This window comes from Myodes glareolus, chromosome 21 (assembly GCF_982192425.1).
Source record: "Myodes glareolus chromosome 21, mMyoGla1.1, whole genome shotgun sequence".
NCBI lineage: Eukaryota > Metazoa > Chordata > Mammalia > Rodentia > Cricetidae > Myodes > Myodes glareolus.
In genome coordinates this window covers 33,075,011-33,096,672 of record NC_142046.1, presented here as the reverse complement: position 1 = coordinate 33,096,672, position 21,662 = coordinate 33,075,011, and the positions used below count along the sequence as shown (strand labels likewise).

Genomic DNA, 21,662 nt, shown 5'->3' with positions numbered 1-21,662 from the left:
TGAAGCCTAGGAAGACTCAGAAATTGAACCACCAATTCTTAGAAAAATGGTAAGTTTGTCATAACTTTACAAGTTCTTCACATATGTCTGTTCAATGAAACAAAATTCAGTTTAAATGGCGAATGACAATGTAGCAGGAGTTCTAGATCTTTCTATGGGGACTATTTAGGGTGGTTTCCTGAACAGGTAAAGGCCAACTCGCGTCCCCACTCCCTGTCTGTTTTTGACTTACTCCCCTGCAATCTATGCAGAAATGAACGGATGACCGAACAAGCTAACGGGTGATGGATTGTCTCTGCTCCTCTTGGCTTTAGCCGAGGCATCTGAATGGGAAGCTGGAGGCGAAACTGTCATCGCTCAGAGGACTCTGCTCGCTCCCGTGACCTACACCCACTCTACCTGTGAGGCTGCCTGCCTTACAGGACGTTGGAAGGCCTCAGAACTGATGTCGCTGTGACCTCATCCTTTCTCTCTGTCTCTATCCCTCATTCTCTCACACACCAAGCTACAAAGCAGTCATTCCTCCTTTGTAAGACAAGTCAGACTCACTCCAACATTGTTCCCTCAGGCAAACCATAAAACCTAAAGACACTGCCGTAAGTTTCCCTGCCCCTCTGCATCAGAGCTGGCCATAAAGAAATTCCTTGGTTTACCTTATTTAATAGTAGACTATAAGCCTCTCACTCTGTGTGTGGGGGGGGCTGCTTCATACTCAGGAAGCCAAGCAGTCTGGCCAGACAGGCCTTGCCGGCTCCCCGCTAGTCTCTTTGTTCAGTGTAGCTGTTTGTTCTTCGCTAAATCTAAGTTTAGAAGTAGATGGTCTCCCCTAGGTCTCTGGATCAGCATCCTGAAGGCTCTGTGGCACAAAACACTCTCATGAAGCAAAGGTGTCGTGCTCTTCTCTTGACGCCTGACAGAGCTGTAGCAGTGTACGCCGTGGTCCTCAGGATGGTGAGTAACGTTGTCACTGTTGTGACAATGACTTCTCTGTGCAGTGGCTGGCATCCTGTGCAGGTCTAAGCACCCTGAGGGGAAAGGGAAGGGGTAGAAGACCTCAGCCAGACGGCCTTCTGTGGATGGAGTTTCAGGAGCCACCATTGTCACCACTGCCTGACTGACTCACTCAAGAAAAACATTTGATAGAATTTTTTTTTGATAGAAATCTCAAAAAGTAAGACTCCATCTGGAAAGCACCACTGTAATGGTGTTTATTGTGTATCCTTTTCATTCATTCTGATTTGTTTTTATATCAGTGGAGACGTTTCAGCTCGGTGGCTGGTTTCGATTTTCTTGTTATCTATGTTCTGCTTTTACTGTTTTTAGAACGATTATATTTTCGTTAATTTTCTCACCTCTTCTTTACCATTTGCATCAACATTGTATTTCCACACATTTTCTCCAATTTATTTTCTAATCCTTATAACAATTTTGAAGCGTCCACTGACCCATTTTCTTTACCGAAAGTTCTTTGTCTTCTAACTTCCTGGACCCGGCTCTTATTAAATAAACACAATGGCCCTGATTGTCGACAAACATTTATAAATGTAGCTTTTAGTAAAATCCTCATACTCCCAATAATATGATGCCCCCTCACCCCAGATACCTCGCCTAGTACTTCCAAAGGGTTAATTTAAGTGCAGGTAGCTAGACACGAGAAAATTTGCACTCTGAGGCTGAGGTCTCTCTCTATTCAGTTATCAGAAGCCTAATTCATATGTTTTACCTAATTCATAAGGCTTGCCCTGAATAAGCTATTTTGGACTAGCCACAAATTAGACAGCTTTAAACAGCAGAGCTTCCTTCTCTCTCGCTGTGGGGGACGACGGGCTCGCGTGCAAGCGTTCTCCCAGAGGGCTGCGAGGGCGAGCCCCTTCCACGTTCCATTGGAGCTTCTGCGACCGAACCTTGGCTGTTCTTCAGCTGGTAGGGGCTCATTCTGATCTCCCCCTTGTTGTCACATGGTGTTGCCCCTCTGTGCCTTTTGTCTCCTCTGTCTTCTCTTCAGTTGTTGACTAAGGTCCAACTTAGACCAGTATGATCTCATCATAGCTAATGACAAACTGTCTTCAAGTAACATCCCATTCTGAAATAGTAAAGACCATGATGTCACCTTACATTTGGGGGATTCGATTCAACCTGCTCTGTATATCCCCCCTGTCCCCCGTCATAGGATGAGACAGTTCACTAAACACTTCCAAGTCCTTTATTTTCCTGAAGTCAGGCCCAGGCTAGCACCCCTACCATTCACAATGTCCCATTTTTCTAATCTAATGTTTTTGCAAATATAGTCAACCATACTGTGGGCTCTTCTGCTCGTTCATTAATGCAGGGCTCTGTACTTGGGATGGGTGGGGGAATTAAAGCCTTTCCTAGTGTTCTACCCAGAACTTAAAGGTTCTTAGAAAATCTGTCCACTTGTCTGTCTCATAGGGGTTTTGGAATGAAGAGATGCCGCAGACTGACTGCCTTTGTATGCCTAAGCTGAGGCCTGGAAACGGGAGCACAGAAACGGCCTTCAGTCACTTCCTAAAGCACATTTTAGTTCTGTATGTCTCATTCTCTCACACAGATACCTGGACACCATATGCTCCTCTGAGAACAGTCTCGGCCACTCTAAGTCTCTGTCGCTCTAAACCAGGAACTACACATGTATGTGTAAGCATGTGGTGACCTCCCACGGATTTGTTTCTCTTTTCTCAAGCTACAGCTAAAATGCAGGTATCATCAGGTAGGGGGAGTCCTGTGTCTTCCAGCAAGAGCACGACTTCATTTCCTCTGTTGTGTTTTAAGTCAGCACTCACATGACTAAATGCCTGCTTGCATTTCTTCTGCAGATGTCACACCTTGTCACCGGCAACCCCCACCATGGTGAGAACACCCTCCAGACATCTGCTCCTTTTGAGCAAATGCAATAGGTTTTATCCTCTCTGTGGAATAAAGCATGCTTCGCACGAAGTCCGTTCCTTCTTCAATGGAGAGCACAAAGAACTCCTCAGAGGTAAATAAATGACTTCAAACGTAGGGCTTGCAAAGTTGTGCATTTTTCCCACCATCTGCATCTTCTCAAAGGCGAGATTCCCATTGCTGTATCAGGGACGACTAAAGGCGTGCATTAGTTAATTTACTGGAGCAAAAAAAAAAGTAAGGCGAACTAATAAGTGACAGACAGGGTTGACAGACGGGGGAGCCTTTCCATACACGAAATGAAAAGGCTTGGAAGGAGAAGTTGCTTTGTTTTTTTCTTTGTCTTTTTCATTTTTTTTTTTCCTTCTGTACTTCTTTACTCCTTGCCTGGGGCACCGCAGCCCCTGTCTTTAAACAAGGTCAGGTGCATTGTGTACCCCTACAATTTGAAAAGCCCTGAAAGATTTCGGGAGGGGGTGTATCTTCAGGAACAAATGGTTTGGCGAGTGAGGAGACAGGACCTCACACAGGCTGCCTCTTTATTTCCCAAAGGTTGAGGCCCCTATAGGCTCTTAACCAGCTGGAGTGAGCTAACACCTGCTCCCAGCAAGAATTTACTCGGGCCCCCTGGTCACAGGTAGCTGACTTCCTGATGGGCAGGGCTGGAGGCTCCTTTCAGGGAGGAATTTTTGTCTCAACATATCGACAGAAATGAACTGTAGACAGCCGTACAATGTCTTAAGACCATTTTGTACTTACTCTCAGAGCACAAAGAAAGGAAAAACAACCCCTGAAAGGGTTGAACGTGTACACATTTGTATGCTGTGTGCAGTTGCACAATCTTACATTTTGTAACTTTTGAAGATTCAAGCATTTTTGGTACTCAGCACAGAGCATTTGAATGATTAAGGAAACGTAGGGCGTTACGGAAATATAGGGTAGATCACTCTGATAATTGATTTTTTTTTAATTGAGTCTTGCTAACCCTAAAGAATATGTCATCTTAGTCACAGTTGAATGACAAGCTCTGGTCTCTATTTTCGAGCTCTCAGCAGACTAATTAGAGAACGGAACATGCACACACGATCCAATGAATTGACAGGCACCACCGTGTGAAACCCATCACAGGTATGAATGGGAGACGCTCACGCTGAGGCTCTGATGAAAGGAAGGGTAAGTCAGTGTCACTGCAGGAATCTCTCACAAGGAATCTGGATGTGACAGGAGGGTGCAGAGATCTTACTCTCGGGCTTGGGCAGTATCACTCGTTTGCCTCTTTCAATTTTCAAGCCTCATGGAATGATCAGTTTATCTCGCCCGCTGCTCAAAACGTGTAGAAAAGGTGTGTGGATGAAAATCCCTGAAAGGAACCTGGGTCTGCAGAGACCAATTCGGTAATTGGAATTTCAGTATTGTGGAGAAACTGGAATGTTGCAGGGCCAAAAAGCTAGCTGTCTGATCTTCGGGTACTTCTAGCCCTTTCTCATCGCTGTCAGAACTAACATTCTGTGACTAACAGATAAAACACCTTTAGAATCTATTAACTTACAAGTCACTGGCTTCAACCAATCCAAAACCTAAGAATGTCATCAGATAGCATCTTGGACCTGTAGAAACCACCCTCCCCCCACACACCTTCTGCATCTTGCTGTACCCCTCTCTGGAGTACCCACCAATGCATTTGAAACTTGCCTTGATTTACGACTTTCTTGTTCTATAAAAATATAGAAAAAAACTTTATGAAATTGCTTCCACATTGGAACATGGAATTTGGGGTGACCTAAATCTGTGATCCTAAACCATGGTCAAGCAGAATAACTCCAAAATAAGGAATCTGGTGATCTAATCTTTTATTCCCTTTAAGATGAGAGCTATGATTTTTGCAATGACTGATAGATGTAATTTTTTTTAAAAAAGGCAGAAAGATCAACTCAGCCTCTAGACGAAACAAACATTTCTGTGAACAGGAGACAGGGAAAACATAAATTGTGTGTTGTGTGAACTCTGGAAGTAGGTAGACCAAGAGACTGGACCCCATGTGACCAGGAATTCTAAATATAGTGAGAGCTGAAGCAAAGCCCTGTGAATTGGCTTCTGTTGGTTGCAAATGATGGTCAGGGCCTCCACTGTACTCAGATTATGGCTTTCGATGAAGCAATGGGAGTAGGGAGAAGTGCTAAAAGAAAATGAGATTTTCAGGAACCGAGATGGCCTACAGAGTCAATGGCGGCTCCATCTGGCATTGCTCTCAGCGTCTTTCCGGAACCGTGTAGCCCCAGGTCAGTCATGAGCCTCATCCTAGGGTAGGGGTAGAAGAGCTGGCAAGCAAAGAAAACCTTTCAGTTTAAGGGGAGGACAAGTTGGGAGCTTATAAATTCCAAAACAAACTTATTCTGAAAGGACAGCAGGAAACAAAAGACTTACAAGAGTCATTCATTTCCAGTGAAATTTATTTCAGAGAATGGTATGAAAAGACAGCAGAATAAATTTGGTAGGGTGGTTTAAAGGCATAGATAAAGCCATTTATGCATTAGAGAAATAAATTACAGGTCAGACATAGACAGAGCGAAATGTGGATGAACAAATTAAACTGCATCCTCCAGTCCTCCGTTCCCATATTGCTAGAATCTCTAGGAGCCAGACTAAGGTCATAGTCAGATTCTGTCCCCTACTTACAAGGGATAATGGATCTGGGATACTCGCAGAATGCTGTAAGATGAATCCAGGCTCCCTCTGGTTCCTCTGATGACTGGGCTGCATAAGTTATAGGTGGTGTGGGAGAATTGTCTGTATTCTGTCAATCATATTTTAATAAAACGCTGATTGGCCAGGCAGGCAGTATAGGTGGGAAAGCCAGACAGGAAGTAGAGGTGGAGCAAAGAGACTGGGAGTATTCTGGCAAGCAGGAAGCTCCCTCCGCAGTTCTGCCCAGACCACCAGAGAGGAAAGATGTAAGCTGCCCCCCCCACGCTGGAAAAGGTACTGAGCCATGTGTTAAAGTAGATAAGAATAATGGGGTAACATAAGTTATAAGAGCTAATAAGTAGCCTGACCTAATGGACCAATCAGTTTATAATCTTATGGAGTCTTGTGTGTGATTTTCTTTGGGATATGCTGGTTGTGGGGTACCGGGCGGGACAGAAACCCCAGCAAGCCGGCCTCTCGTGTTACATATAGGGGTTAGGGATTACAACACAGGCAGGGGTCTATACCTGCATCACCGAGATGTCAGGTCAGCTGACAGTATGCCATCCAGCAGGACCCTGGTCCTACTTAAGAAATTACCATCTCTTCTGTACTTAAATGCACAGTTCCTCCCAGCCTATCCAGGAGTGTAGATTCCTAGACCTGGAATGGAGCTTGGAAGTGAACATTGCTAATCTGTTTCTGCCATGATTCTTGGGCACAAACAAAACATTTGGGAAACACCGGAGTTTCTCATAATCCTCGTCTTCTAAGAGGCACAACCTGGAGGCGAGACAAGAGCGATACTAGGCCAAGTCACACAATTGGTGTCCCAGCCTTTTCTCCTGCTCACTGTGGTTTAGGTCGCTTTTCTTTTCCTGTTTAAGGGTGAGCTCTTTGAGTTCTTTCTTCTATCTTAGCAGAAGGTGTTGATGCTTTAGTGGAGTTCTGACACTATGATGTGCTGTGTTTTTTTGTTTTTGTTTTTGTTTTCAGCCAATTCAGAATGCTTTCTAGCTGTTTGGTGTGACATCTATTTGGTTGGATACCAATGTCCATGTAGGTGAAGCAGAAAAATTCAGAGCTAACCTAGGCTGCATAGTAGATCTTCAGCCAGGATGGAACACATAATGAGGTTCTCTTTAAAATAGTAACAACAATATTTATAAATTTTCTTTTTAAACTCTGCTTTGATCCATGGTAATAATGTTTGAATACTGTCTACATGTTTTCCTCTTAAATTTCTTCATATATATGGTATATGACTTGAATCTTTTGTTTGTCTTGGTTTGTCTTTTGTTTTTTTGAGACAAGGTTTCTCTGTTTAACAGCCTTGACTATCCTGAAATTCTCTCTGTAGGCCAGGCTAGGCTCTGACTCAGAGATCCACCTGCCTCTACCGCTTGAGAGCTGGGATTAAAGGTGTGCACCACTACCTCCTGGCAACCTGAATTTTTTTTTAATTTACTGATACTTGCTTTGTAGAACAAAACATAGTCTATCTTCACAAATGTTCTGTGTACCCATAAGAAAAATGTATATTGTTATCTAAATAAATGGAATGTTCTATAAAAATCAATCATGTCAAGTGAATTGGAAATATTGTTCAAGAGGTTGCTTTTGCAAAAGGCTCAGGTTTGGTTCCTAGCACCTATATGGTAGCTTGCAACTACCTGTAACTCTAGTTACATAAGATCCCACTCCCTCTTCTGGCCACTATGGGCACTGCAGGCACATGCTTGCATGCAGGCACATAAACATATACATAAAATAAAGACAAATCTTTTAAAAATACCCTTCAAGTTTTGATGATTTTCTACACACTTCATCTATTAATAGTTGAGTTCAGTCCCAATAAAACACAGAGAGGCTTATATTAATTATAAACTGTTTGGCCTATTAGCTTAGGCTTGTTATTAACTAGCTCTTACATCTGAAATTAACCAATATTTCTTGTCTATGTTTAGCCACATGAATTGGTACCCTTTATCAGTGAGGCATTTTCATCTTGCTTCCTCTGAGTCTGGCTGATGACTTCATCTCTCTGCCTTTTCTCTTCTCAGAATTCTTCTAGTCTGATTGCCCCGCTTTTGTTGGCAGAGGTTGCTTATTAGTTCCTGGCTGCCCAGACCATGAAATAATCACTCAGAAACTATATTATTTGCAATAGCCATACTATTGTTTGACCAATAGCTTAAGCATATTGATAGCTAGCTCTTACATTTAGAATTAACCATTTTCCATTATTTTATATTTTATCATGAGGGTCATGGTCTACCAGCAAGGTTCTAGCTGGAAGCTTGTGTCTTTCCCCTCTGGTGGCTACATGGCATCTCCTTGGCTCCACCTACTCTCTCTATAAATCTCTATCAGCCTGACTTTACTCTTTTAAGTCATTGACTAAAAGCAGCTTCTTTATTAACCAATAAAAGCAATACATAGACAGAAGTACTTCCCACACCACCTGCCTATACTTTCTGTATGGCTACTGGCCAATCAGCATTTTATTAAACCAATACAAGTGACAAATCTTTACAGTGTACAAAAGCATTGTCCCATAGCAGACATGTGTTCTGAGAATGTATCCTTAGGTGACTGTGCCGTTGTTCAGACACCGTAGTGTTTATTAATATTTATGCATTTCTCTATGTATATGTAGTATCATTCATTGCTATCTTATGGCTCTATTTAATGTTTTATAAGTCTAAGTCTACAGGGAAAAATTCTTAACCACTTCAGAAAAGTCTTTTATAAGTTGTCTTTTTTCTAAAAAGCACTTTTCTCATATTTAGGCTTTCACGTATATGATCTTACATGCACGAGTAAGGTGTGTACATGCATGTAGGAGTCGGAAATCAGCTTAAATGGTGTTTCTCAGGTGCTAGCCCCCTTGCTTTCTATTTAACTTATGTGTTTGTGTGTGCACGTGCACACCCAGGGCCAGAGAATGACTCTGAGTATCTCCTTTACTGTTCTCCACCTTAGTTTTTGATACAGGCTCTCTCAATGAATCTAGAGCTTGCCATTTTCAGGCTGGCTGGCAAGTGAGACCTTGAGCTCCATCTGTCTCCCCTCCTACAGTGCTGGGATTACAGATGTAAGCCACTATGCTCTGTTTCTTCATGTGGCTTCTGAAGAGTCATTCCTGCCCAGAAAGCACTGACTAAGCTGTCCCCTAGCCCTTCCCTGGCTCGTCTAAGATTATACTTTCATCACTAACTTGGAACATTTTGATTATTATGCACCTTGGCCAAGTGACACTTCTGCCTCTTATGCTTTGAAGTTTTTCCACTTCTGATATCTGCAGCCTTAGAGTTTTCACATAATTGAGACATGTTTTAATCAATGTCTTTTCAAATCTATTTTGCCTCCTCTCCTGACCCTTTGATGACATGCAGTTTTCCCATCAACTCTATGTTCACTATTTAAACTGTTTTCGCATCTGGGTTCACTTCAGATAATTTCTATCTTACATCTTCAGGCTCCTCTGTCTTTTCCCTGGCCATGTCCAATATGGCATTGATGTGGACCCAAGGTATTTTTACCTCATGTTTGTGTTTCTGTGTCTAGAAGTTTGATTCTCATTCTTTTCACCTTTCACTTTTCTAAAAATCTTTTCCATGCCATTTTTATGATCTAGAATATAGCTGTAACTAGATTATCAGCTTTTTGACCAATTCTATACCTTGCTCAGTTTGGGGTCAACTTTGTGTGATTCATTTTTTTCTTCCTGATTCTTTGCATGTCTGGTAATTTCTTATCCATTATCAGAAATTCTAATTTTTCTTGGTTAGAGTGCTGAATACTGTGCTTAGAATTTCAGTGTCCACCTGGTGGGTTGTCCCCCTTGATCAGAACGAAGTGCCATTCTTTATTCTTCTGACTCATTTTGATTTAGGTTCTATTTTGTAGACATTAGAATAGTGATGCTTGTTTGTTTTCTGGCCTCGTTTTCATTGAATATCTTTCTCATTCTTTCATTCCAAGTTTATGTTTATTGTTGAAGACAAGGTATGCTCTTTTAGACAAACAAACTATGGATCTTGTTTTCTAATATAATCAGCCATTCTGTGTCTGTTGACTAACAAACCATGTCGTGAATGCCCAGTTATGATTGACAGATGTGTACTAACTGGTACCATTTTGCTGATTTTATAGTTTGTTTTCTCAGCCCTACTTTGCATAATTCCTGTCTTGCCATCGTTTATTCTTCCCTCACAACCTCTTGATTGTGTTCGTCCTTCCCTTCAGTCCCAAGTATTCCTTTCAGTCTTCCACGTAGGGCTGGTCTCATCATCATACATTCTTTTAGCTTGTTTTTTCAACATGGAAAGTTTTCTTTCTCCTTTAATTATGATGGATCGTTTTGTCTGCAATGTAGCTCTGGCACCTCTGTTTTTTCAGGACTTGAATCACATTGCTCCGGGCTCTTTTGGCGTTAAAGTTTCCATTGAGAAATACTTGTAATTCTGATGGAACTGCCTTTATATTCGACTTGGGTCTTCTTTTTTTTGCAGCTTTCAAAACCCTTTCTTTGTTGTGTGTATTTACTGTTTTAACAATCTGGCATGGGGCATTTCTTTTGTTTTCCTGTCTCTTAGGTGTTCTGTGTACCTCCTGTACCTAAATAGGCAGCTTTCCCCTAGCATTGGGAAACTTTCTACCATGATTTTATTGAAGATGTACCTTCAGAATTCTCCTGGAATTATCCTTCCTATATATGCATAATGTGTAGATGAATCTTTTTATGATATCCCAGAGATTCTACATGGCCTATAATAAGTTGTTGGAAATGTATCCCTTTCTTTGGTTGAATGATTCAATTCCTCTATCTTGTCATCAAGTCCTGATCTTCTGTCTTCTACATGGTCCATTCTGCTGGTGAGACTTTCCAGTGAGATTTTTATAAGACTTATTGAAGCTTTTATTTCTGGCTTCACGTCTATTTAGTTTTTCTTTGTTGTTTCTATCTCTTTATCATATTCAATTTTTGTATTCTGAATTGTTCTCTTGGACTACACCTTAAATTTGTCCTCTTTAAATTTATTCAAGTGTTTATTCATGTCCTCTTTGAATATCCTGAACTATTAACCAGGTTTATAACTGTTCTTTTTAAATTCCGTGTCTTGAGTTTCACGCAAGCTATTCTCATTGGGAATAATTATAGAGTCTGGTGATCATTGACAGAGACACACTGTCTTGGTTTCTCACATTGCTTATATTCTTGAGACGAGAACTGAACATCTAGATTAGGTTGTTGATTGCTTTTTTGTGATATAGGTTTTTAGCTTATCAGGCCAGCATTCCAAGGCAGAACATTGGGTTGGGCCATTTAGGGGAGTCTTAAGTAGATGGAGCTGAGGGATCCTGTCTCTTACCAGCTGGTGGGACCTCAGCCAGGAGGTCTTAGGAGCGATAGGGGTCTTGGGGAGAGTCCTGATTCGGTGAGCAGAGGAGGGTGGTTGTAGGGGCTGGGTACCTTGTGCAGGTCCCAGGACAGAGCAGGCAGAGCCAAGAGTGAAGCTGCCTCTGAACTTTTGGGGGATTGCACTTCATGGGCTGGTACAGCCTGGAGAGCCTGTCGAGTGGTCCTTGTGAGTGCAGGATGGGAGCGGGACAGCTTAGGGAGGAGAAAGCAGGAGGCCCTACCAACAAGGGTATCAGCATAAGGCCATGATGAAGCTCGGTGCTCTCTTGAGCAGCCTGGGGAGGAGAAGCAGAGGGCCTTGACACCCAGCAGTATTGTTAGTGCGGGCCCAGGGTAAGCGAGGTGGGATGTTGGACTGTGGGATATTAGGAGCCTTTAAATAAATATCCTTGACCCTTGATCTGAGATAAGGTGAAGTTTCTTAGAAATAATTGAGACCTGCTAGGTCTTACTTTCAAGTAGACCTTTTGTAAGGTAAGACTAAAGCAGAGTTTAGTCTGGGGTTAATTTTTCTCTAATATTGAGATAATCCCATCAAAATACCCAATGATCCATTGATGATGAGGTCGAGCTGGAGGCAATAGACACTTTTCCCAGATCTCCAATACTTTCCAGATTTTCCCCCCTAACCTTTTAGTAGTGTTTTAGGCTACGTTCTAAAGCTATAAAAAAAATACCCAAACCCAAATTGCTTATTAAAACTAGTTTATTTGTTTCATAGTTCTGATGACAGGGAAGTTCAGGAATATGGCAGTGGCATTTGCCTGGTTTCTAGTAAGGACATTCTTACTGTAGTATAATATAGCAGGAGGCACCACGTGATGAGGCAAGGCACATGTATGAGGCTAGACTTCACTTCCACTTTCTTTTCAAAATATTTTTCTTTTTTTAATTGATTTTATTGAGCTCTACATTTTCTCTGCTCCCCTCCCTGACTCTCCCCTCTCCTTCAACCCTCTTCCATGGTTCCCATGCTCCCAATTTACTCAGGAGATCTTGTCTTTTTTACTTCCCATGTAGATTAGATCCATGTATGTCTCTCTTAGGGTCCTCATTGTTGTCTAGGTTCTCTGTGGTTGTGAATTGTAGACTGGCTTTCTTTGCTTTACGTCTAAAAGTCACTTATGAGTGAGTACATATGATATTTGTCTTTCTGTACCTGGGTTACCTCAGTCAATATGATGCTTTTTAGCTCCATCCATTTGCCTGCAAATTTCAAGATGTCATTTTTTTCTGCTGTATAGTACTCCATTGTGTAAATGTACCACTGTTTCTTTATCCATTCTTCAGTTGACGGGCATTTAGATTGTTTCCAGGTTCTGACTATGACAAACAATGCTGCTATAAACATAGTTGAGCACATGTCCTTGTGGTATGGTTGAGAATCCTTTGGATGTATATCCAAAAGTGGTATTGCTGGGTCTTGAGGTAGGTTGTTTCCTAATTTTCTGAGAAATCACCATACTGATATCCAAAGGGGCTGTACCAATTTGCACTCCCGCTACCAATGGAGGAGTGTTCCCTTTTCCCCACAACCTCTCCAGCATAAGTTGTCATCAGTGTTTTTGATCTTGGCCATTCTTACAGGTATAAGATGGAATCTCAGAGTTGTTTTGATTTGCATTTCTCTGATGGCTAAGGATGTTGAACATTTCCTTAAGAATGTCAATTATATGGGTATGACATATCACATCATCTAACTCAAAGTACCCCTGAGACTCCTCATGTACCATCAGCATATGTGGATTTTGAGAAGTTGGTAAGGCATGACCTCTTAGATGACACACTAAGACTCCTTGCACACTTTTGTACATTGATTGAAGCTCAGATAAATACTTGAGAAAGATCCTCTTCAGTTCTTGAGTTTTCTCATTGTGTAGCTATTTTGTACCCAAGTTTGGCATCCTGGCCACCAGTCCCATTTTCTCAACTTTGGGAAGTTGTTAGACTCTTTGGAGTTACTTTTCCTAGTTCACATTTGGAAATCCTTTCTAAAAATAAACTTGTTTCCTCCAAAGATTACTGGCCAATGACTGAAACTTAATGTCTACCACAAGTCATTTAATATTCAAGGGAAACAAACAGGCCCTATTCTAATTTACATGGGAAGTAGAAGAAGACAAGATCTCCTGAGTAAATTGGATCATGGGACCATGGGAAAGGGTTGAGAGGGCGTGGAGAGGCAGGGAGGGGAGCAGAGAAAAATGTAGAGCTCAATAAATTTTTTTTAAAAAAAAAAATAGGCCCTAGACAGGACAGGAGATGAAGTGGTACCAACGTAATGGCTTAGTAGAAATAAAGCAAATTCTTCTTTTTTCTCACAATGATCCATGTTCTTGTCAATATTCTACTCTTTTAAACAACCTTTGACCTACCAATTAAAAAGAACAGATTCTACACTCTTATAAAATGATAATGCCTTTGTACTTTAATGCATGAAAAAAACAGCCTCTGGTTCAGTTTAGCTGTGACATGATAAAAATACTCACTCTCTTTATGGATGTTTTAGAGAGAAAATTACTTACATTTCTTTCACTAAAATTAAATAACTTTGCAGTTCATCTGGAAAGGAAAAGGTGTGTTTCCTGTCAGTAACAGAATCTAATACTGGCCAGAGGCCATCATCTCCTTTTCCTATGTTTATGAGGAGCAGGAGGACAAGTTGGTTGCTGTAGAAAGTGTTCTGTTGAACATGTACATCCTTAATCCATTGAGGATGGACTCAGCTGGCTGAGGCCTTCAGGATTTCCAAGGACCTATGAAAATGTTTTGAAATGTATAAAAACAACAACAACCAAAAAAACTAAGTGTGTCCAAACATAAAAGGTAAAAATAAGTGTTTTGAAGCAACATCTTATTATGTAGCACAAGACAGTCTGGAACCCCATTTGTATCCCAGGCTGGCCTTGAACTTGTGATCCTCCTTCCTCATCTTTCTAAGTCCTGGACACAGGCTTAATGTTTTTTATTTCCTGAAAGTGCCATGTGGGGAGCCTGTACTTGAGGTTATACTTCAACTTAGCTCTTATATTTTTATATTGATTTGATTGTAGGTTGTCAGTTCATTGCACATAGTTGGCACAATGTGACAGGCATGTTCACACACACACCTGCACAGGGCCACTGCGGTTCTCCAAACGTCCTGTGTTTTTACTGCAATCCTAGAGATATGTCTTGAGTGGCCTAAGAACAGTGATGAACTTCTGAACTGATGTTTAGTTACAATTTTTCTTTTGTCTCCCCTAGAACTATTTTTGGGATTCTTGGCTGTTTTATACACTTGTTTGCTAAAATGCCATTGTCTGTTCAGGACACGCTGCATCCAGACCAGAGAAAGGCCCATTCTGATGCTCTGTTGGCTTCTGTAGACTTTCAACAAATCAGAATGCCTACTTTCTGTAGTATTATGGCATTTCTGCTCTCCAGATTTTCTAAATGAAATATATCTTTTTCTAACATACTTTTATCAGAAGAACAGTGAGTTTGGTTACTGGGACTCCATCATTACTCTTGATCTTACAAGTTCCCTTCACTGATATAAAAACCAAAAGGAAAAAAAAAACAAAAATAGAGGGTAACCCAGTTGAGATGATGTTTTTCTTTATTTTGGGATTATATATATGTGTTATATATATAATATATATATAACACATATATTATATATAACACACACATATATGTATATATATATATATGAACAAAACACCTCAACTGGCAGCCCCTCAAGCTCTCTTCTATACCCACCATGTTCTTTGCTAGAACACTTGATCCTATACTACTTGATTCCTATTTCTATATTTATCCGCTTCTAACATTCAGCTATCTTTTTTTAAAATTGTATTGTCAACGTCTCTCCCTTTTACATAGTTTCAAGAAATCCAATAACTCTCCAGTGTCAGGACTGGTGATGTAATGAAAAATGTCTGCTCTTGGCTCCTGATGCAAGGCTTCTAAAACCCCCAGTTTCCTAAATGATAAGGGTGCTAAGAGCATCGTTTGTGTTCGTATTTAGGTCTTCAACAGTGATTCCTGGCACTGGGCTCCTTCACCCCTTGTGATTTCCTAGGGGCCAGGAAGATCTTTTGCTGCGTTGAGGTAGGCACCCTGGGTGGTCATGTAGAGAGTTTAAGGATGGTGATTGGTTGTCATAAGACAAGACCATGATGAAAATTTACCCAACACCTCCAAAACCGGGAGAAAGACTGACTATTGAATTCATATCTGGCATGTCTACATGATGAAGACTTGATACAAATTCTCAACATAGAAAGCTCCAAGAGCTTCCAGTTCATGAATATTCTCATATGTTGGGAAAGTAACACATCACAGCTCCTTAAGGAGAGAATTCCCATGTTCTCCACCATTCTGATCTCACCCCCAAACACCTCTTCATCTGGCCGCTCATTTGATTCCCTTGTTCTAGCCTCTCTAACAACCTGGAAACATAAGCAAACATTTGCCTGCATTTTTGTGTCATTATAACAAACTATCAGATCTGAGCACGGGCGAGAGGAGCCTTCAGTTTTGTAGCCAAGTTAGCCAGAAACGTGGGTATCTTGGGAGCTCATTATTTGCAATTGACATTTGAAATGGTAGAAGTTTTCTGAAGTTTTAATCTCTGGGGTCTGAACTAACTGTGGTTAACTTGTGTCATAACTGAATTATAGAACATAATTGTTTGAAGAGTTCTCAGATTGGTTGATGTGGGCCATTACCCACCCCCCAATATATATTTGCTGTCTGAAGTATCATAGGTGTAAGGAAAATTAGTTTGTCTTCCCCTTTCAGACTTCTGCCTGCACTGGATCAAGTCTCATTTTGCCTTTTCTTCAGACAATGTAGCGCCTGCCCTCAGTGGGTCAGAAGCACCGTTTCTCACCATGGTGGTTTGAATGAAAATGGCCCCCATAGACTCCTCAGAAGCAGCAATATTGGAGGCGTGGCCTTGTTGGAGAGAGTGTGTCACTGGGGGTGGGGACGGGGGTTTTAGAAACTCAAACTTGGCCCAGTGACTCACTCTCTCTTCCTGCTGCCTGCTGATCCAAATATAGCATGCCACCATGCTTCCCACCATGACAATAATGGACTAAACCTTTGATCCTCTAAGCCAGCCCCAATTAAACACTTTCCTTTATAAGAGTGGCCATGGCCCTGGTCTCTCTGCACAGAAATAGAAACCCTAACGAAGACATTCACCGTATGGTTCAGAGTTTCCCTGTGGAATCTGGCAGCCCATCAGATAGTCAGCGTGTTTAACAGATTCTGATGAGTTAAAGTAGAGAAGTACTTTTGTTTTCATTGAGTTTACAAAGTAGAAATGTAAGATTAACTATGACTTTTACACACTTCTTACTGGAAGCTTTATAATAAACCTTCGCGTACCAATACGCTTCTGTATATGCAGATGGCCAAGTAATTGAGAGGAGAGCACACTAAGGGGGAAGTTCTTATTGGGTCTTTGGGTGGTACTAGGCATTGACTAAGGAGAAATCTGCAGAAGGACTCCTCATACAATGGGGCTCATATTGCTCTCTCTGCCCTCTCCAGCTTTCCCAGGAAATACAGCTGCAGACAGCTTCATAATACACACGAGGGAATGTGAACACACTGGGTCTGGGTCTTTGAGAGGATGCCACGGAGAGCCCAGCTCCACACCACTCAATGGTGTGGTGGGAAATGAAATCCTGTTGTAGAGTCTACTCTTTTTTTGTTTGGTTGGTTTGGTTTGGAGTTTTGGTTTTTTTGAGACAGGGTTTCTCTTTGCAGTCTTGGTTGTCCTGGAACGAGCTCTGTAGACCAGACTGGCCTCAAACTCAGAGATCTGTCTACTCTGTCTCCCCAATGCTGGAATTAAAGGTGGGAGCCACCATCGCCCAGCAAATTTACCCTTTTTAAAGGCACACTGTCATTAATCTTTGTGAAGAGCAACAAACACTTTTAAGAGGAAAGAGTGAGCTGAACCTTGGACTTAAAAACTGCCTTGTAAAAGCTTAAGCAGGTCCCTTCCCCCTTTGACATAATTTTAGGAAAACCAGTGACACCTTAAGGCCAGACCCAGTGACATGGTGAAAAACTATTGTGACACAGGGCTTCTAAAACCCTAACTTCCCTAAATTATGATGATGATAAGAACATCCTTTGTACTAGCACTTAGCCTTTGACAATGGTTCCTGACCCAGGGCTCCTTAATTCCCTAGTAATTTCCTAGGGGTCAAGAAGATCTTTAGTTGCTCTGAGCCCTAGTTCTCTGAGCCCTATGTTAGTCCTTCATTAACTTAACTGACTTCAACTCTTCAATACAGCACTCTTGCTTTTTCCCTTTCTCCTTAGATGCAAAGCTAACTCGCAGACCACAATATCAAGAACCATAGATCACAGCCAGAGTGATGTAATACAACCAAAAGCAGGGGTTTTAAACGCTCGAAGGCTGTCTCCTAAGTGGTTTCCCTGCCCAGAAGTCAGAGAAGCCTCTAAGTGCTACTTCCTGCCTGACTGTATCCCAAGCAATTAACACCTCGTTCTACCGCCTTCCATTCTCTGCACTTGACTCTTTGGCACATTTTTGTCACTATAAAATACACTTAATTATCACATTGTCTTCTCACTAATTGCTATTTGAGATTATTCTGTTTCCCCAACACAGTTTTATATTTCTGGTGAATAAAGAGTATTGAAACTCTTTGGCATACCATAACCGCTAAAATAAGCCTATATACCTAAGAACTACACAGCTATGTAACCAACAGTTCGTTGACTCTTCGGTTTAAGCCACACATCAAAGATAAAGCAAAACTCCTTTATGTCTGGTCCCCCCACCACACACACACACACATACACACACACACACACACACACACACACACACACACAAACATACACACACATTAGTCGTTGCCTCAGAGGTACTACAAAATCTTAGATTATTTGTTATAAAGCCTTGATCTTTTTTTCTTCTTCTAAAAGGCATTTGAGCTAATGTGGTTTGGGTGTTAGACTCTAATCCTCATTGTGAGGTGCTGAGGGGATGAAAACTTGATCCAACAACAGTGTGTAGAGGTGTGCTGTGGCTTTGGGGAGTACATTAGGATTAAGTGAAGCCATTGCAACTGAGCCCTTATGTTTGGATACTAATGGTTATATGACAGAGAGAGAGAGAGAGAAAGAGAGAGAGAGAGAGAGAGAGAGAGCAAACAGAAAGCATACATGTGTGCTCTCTGTGCCTTCCCACATCTGAGTTTGGATGTGATCCACATGTCTCTAAAAGTTCACTGTGATCAGTGGATTGACCACCCTGGTGGGAAAAAACTATAAAGCAGGATCTAATGAGAAGTGTGTAGTTCACTGATGACACACTCTCAGAAGGTTGCTCTGTTGTGACCCTGTGGAGTCACAACAGAGAGGATTGTTATAAAAGGAGCAAGGCGGTCCCTTTCCTTTCTGTCTCCTGTCTTTCCACCATGTGGGATTTCCTTGGTACAGACTCCACCACCGTCCACCATCTACCGTGAGGTCCCTGCCAGAGCCAGAATCTACTTGCAGTGAGATAAATATAAACTTCTTCTCCTAAAAAGTTAGCTGCCTCAAGTATTTCATTATAGAAACACAAAGCAAAGCAATGCACTAATAACTATGTGAGCCTCAGTACATCTTGGCTCTCTGCCAGCAGAAGACCGCATGGGGGCCTTTGAACTTCCGGAACTGTGATCTACTTAAAACTCTTCATCTTGTAACGCTTTGGAATATTATTATAACAACATGAAGCACACTAACGTAGACTCTTATCAGAAAAGTGTAGTACCTCCAAAAGTTGGTGGTATAGAAGAGTCTGAAGCAGAAATGAACTTTCTCTTGGGGATGTAGCTGATTACATTTTAACCTGAGTTCAAAACTAAACATTTACATTAAGAAGGCTAGATCCCTATATCAGGCCTATTTGGAAGAGTTCAATTTGGCACAGGTAGAAGACTGAAAATAAAAAGAACAAGACCCAGGTCAAAGGTCTTCTAAGGAAGAGAGGTCCGTGGCTACTGATAAAACCCTTAGTGACTGTCTGTCCATCACAATCTTCAAAGCACGTGACCCTGCAGAGCGGCCTGCAGGTCACTCTGCGCTGAGATTAGAGACAAGATCACGGAATTGCAGGCTGATGGCCCCAGCTGCTGAGTGAAGACGTCGGGCTCCCCTTTCATCCGGCTCCCCAACCCCTTTGTGAGTGAGGAGCCTCCTCCCCTTCCTGTCTGATTGGCCTTACTGACAATTCCGCCATTTTTCTCTTCAGACATTCTTTCTCAGCTTGCCCGCTAGGATGAGCACATTCCACTTCAGCATGAGTGGGAAGACGGCGTTCATGACAAACAAAAGTAAGTGGTGGAGATAAGGCCGCCTAAAGACACCCGAGGAGGGAGGGGGCAGCAGGCACCAGCTCCTTCTCACAGAGCGGGGTTCCCTTTCATCAGTTGTACAAGGAAATCGGGGACAGGGCTTAAAGTTTTCACCAAAACGGGCTTGAGTGTGAGCTTTGGACCCACAACAATGAGATTTTTCTTACAGGTCCTTTTCTCCAGGCAGCGTTATCGCCACTTTGAAGTCCTCTCTCTGGCCAAATTCAGCGAAGTTACTTTTTCTTTCTGTCTCTGATTGAACCGCGGCTTTGGGAAGGGCAGCGAAGTAAGCCGAAATGAAATTGCCAAAGTTATGGTTCTCAAGTAAATGAGATTTTCTCTAATGCTTACCAACTGTCACCAGGTCAGATGGATTTTTCTGCTTGAGGTCCCTCGGTGCATTAATTTCTCTGCTGTCTTACGGTATCCCCGAGAAAGTAGCCTCGGCCGCCATTAAAGCATGAGAAGAAAATGCATCGCGTAAGTGGCACACAAAAGGACTGTAAGGAACGCAAAGCCGGTAGAGCGATGGCTTGCAGACAAGGCTGTTGTTTGTCTAGGTTTCCCATCAGAGGGCATTTCACACATCACTGTACCCAGAGCTCCCAGCAAATGGCAGGGTACCACGAGTCGGGATCAGCGGAACCGGATTCCTAAAAGGCATGTGCTTATTCTCCTTGTGGTGTGTAGCACGGTGGATTTTAAACCCTTTAAAGCAACAGAAGGACTACACAAAAAGCAGCCGAAAGCTGTGTTGCCCTGGCTGAAGTGGGGACCTTGGTAATATGTCCTTTTCTCCCCCAGGGGCAGCCTGCAAGGGCCCCCAGGTGGCTGTCAACTTTGAGGTGGCACTGCTCTGGAGTATTCCAGTGAGGTGGTAGGTGTTACACAGGAGCGTCGCTTCTCTGAGTGCAAATAGCTATGACCTCTCTCTGATACATGCACGTGCAGGGCAGTCTTCTCATTCTCTCCAGTTTCTGGGAGAAAATAATATTATTTACAATAAATACCGCCAGTTTTATAACCCCCATCTAGAGGTTTTCATCTTCCTTCACCCAAAGGATAGGTCAACAGACGTATGTTAAATAGTTCTTTCATCCAAGGCACTATCTGGAATTGAAACACACACACCACACACAGAGAGAGAGAGACACACACACACACACACACACACACACACACACACACACGCGCGCGCGCACACGCACACAGTGGGGGAGGGTGTCAAAGAACAAATTTAATTTTAAATGTATATGTGCTGATAGCAACAGTGGCAGCAGTGATACAGTTTACTAAGTGCCAGATGCTGCTCAGATCACTTTACACGTGAGTCGCACTCGAGGAAAGATAGAGCCATCACTTACAGCTCGCAGAGGAGGAAACAGGCACAGAGACGGCAAGTGTTTTCCACACAGCCCTGTATCCAGCAAGCGGCTGCGCTGAGCTTCGGATGTGCAGAGCACAGCTCCCTAAGCTGTGCTCTGCCTGCCTCTGCCTTGGAACCCACCTGTGTTCTTGCTTCCTCCTCTATGACGCCGAAGAGAAGGGTCTGCTTGATGACCTTGGAGGTCCTGCATCATTTCTGAACGTCATAAAGGACTGTAGACCAGTGTGCATGGGAAACGCAGCGGGCTGAGCCTTTCCCACCCAAACTGCTCACCAATTACCTCCTGCTCTTTGTCTCGTACCGAACGACATCAGTATTCTCAACTAAACACACAGTTTCTACGGTAAACTTTTTTTTTCAATCATTGAAAAAGCTGAAGATTTAAGAAGCTCATAAATTTTCTTTAATGAATACGGATGTGTGATGGGTTCTTTTTATTTTTTATTATTTTGTATGGAGAGTATTTTGCCTTCATGTCTGCTTGTGTAGTGTGTGTGCCTGATGGCTACAAAGGCCAGGAGATAGTACCGAGCACTCTGAAGCTGAAGCTATAGACAGTTCTGAGCTGCCGTGTGGGTGCCGGGAAGCAAACCCAGGTCCTCAGTGAGGTTTGCCGCTGCTCTTAACCGCTGAGCCCATCTCCAGTCCTCCCTCCTCCCCTCATGGATTCTGACCCACACCGATCTCAGTACCAAGGCCATATCCTTCACATTTCCCAGGAAGGTCAATCTTGGCTAAGATTTTGAGGTGGCCAAATATCCTCATCTGTGCTTCTAATTAATGTTATTAATACCACACATCCCTTTCTCCTGTTTTCTTCTCTTACCCTGAGAGTGTCCCCACTTAATCCTTCTGCTGTATCCCCATTTTACAAAGC

General features: G+C 42.4%; 1 long non-coding RNA gene across 1 annotated transcript; it reads left to right on the top strand.

Moving 5' to 3' along the window:
* The first annotated feature begins 18,859 nt into the window (after positions 1-18,859).
* Positions 18,860-21,198, top strand: LOC146890444 (uncharacterized). Its single transcript, XR_014998750.2, has 2 exons — positions 18,860-19,377; positions 19,568-21,198. It is a non-coding gene; the product is annotated as an uncharacterized LOC146890444 (long non-coding RNA).
* Positions 21,199-21,662: the final 464 nt, after the last annotated feature.